General features: G+C 44.5%; 1 non-coding gene across 1 annotated transcript; it reads right to left on the bottom strand.

Annotated features, from left to right (window-relative positions):
• Positions 1 to 454: 454 nt before the first annotated feature.
• LOC112739659 (small nucleolar RNA R71) lies at positions 455 to 562 on the bottom strand. Its single transcript, XR_003170593.1, has one exon. It is a non-coding gene; the product is annotated as a small nucleolar RNA R71 (small nucleolar RNA).
• Between the last annotated feature and the right edge of the window lie 626 nt (positions 563 to 1,188).

Genomic DNA, 1,188 nt, shown 5'->3' with positions numbered 1-1,188 from the left:
CTCTGAGGGCGGATCTGAAACGTCACTTGAGAAAGAAATCAGCCCCCGTTCTACTGATTTGATTGTTTCACGTGCAGGTAACATGGCAGCAGCCAGGAGAGTTACTATCCAGGAGGCTGGAGCCCCTGATTTTACAATGCAACTATTTCAAGCGCATCACCCAGCGGTAGCTACAGACTTTGAAATAAAGACTGCATTGCTCAATTTGATGCCCAAGTTTCATGGCTTACCTGCTTAAGAGCCTATAAAGCACCTGAGAAATTTTCAAGCAGCCTGTTCTACTGTCAGGCGTGATGGTGCAGATGAAACTTCAATTTTGCTGAAAGCTTTTCCATTTTCTCTTGAGGGGAAGGCAAGAGAGTGGTACTACACTCAACCAGCAGCAATTGTATCCAACTGGGAAACACTGAGAAGAGAATTCTTGGAAAAGTTCTTTCCAGCTGAAGTTACTGATAAACTGAGGAAAGACATTTCCATGATTGTTCAGGATGATTCTGAAACTCTTTATGAGTACTGGGAGCGCTTCAATAACCTTCTGGAAGCTTGCCCCCATCATATGATTAACAAGATAGTGTTACTCGGATATGTCACACAGGGCATGAGGTCCCAAGATAAAACCACATTGGAAAGTGCTAGCAATGGGTCCATGAAAAAGTACAAGACCACTGATGAGGCATGACAATTGATCAGTGACTTAGCTGAATCTACTAGGAATCACAGGCAGAAACAAGGCCGTGCAAAAGACGTGGCAGAAGTATCCTCTAGCAGAGAGACTGCTGCTTTAACTCAGAGTATCTGTGAAATGACCAACTTGCTGAAGCAGATGCAATTGAACCAACAAGAAGTTCAGCAAGCTCAACCTTCTCCACCACAGCAAAACCAACAATTAGTCCCACAGAGAGTTTGCGGAATCTGTGCTGATTATAGCCACTATACTAATGAATGTCCGCAGCTCCAGCAGGAAGACAACACCGTGGCAGCCACACATAACTTCTATGACCGCCCCAACCAAGGGTACAATCAAGGTGGCAATTACAACCACGGATGGCAAGACAATTCTAACCAGAATTGGAGGGACAACAACAACAGAGGAGGCAGAGATAATCAGGGAAATCAGAGGTTGAATAACAATAACAACAGGCAGCAGAATCAGAATCATCCTTACAGAGCACCTCACCTAAGACAATC

The sequence above is a fragment of the Arachis hypogaea genome, chromosome 13 (assembly GCF_003086295.3).
Source record: "Arachis hypogaea cultivar Tifrunner chromosome 13, arahy.Tifrunner.gnm2.J5K5, whole genome shotgun sequence".
NCBI lineage: Eukaryota > Viridiplantae > Streptophyta > Magnoliopsida > Fabales > Fabaceae > Arachis > Arachis hypogaea.
Note: the sequence above shows the minus strand (reverse complement) of the source record. Positions and strands in the feature narration are given on the sequence as shown.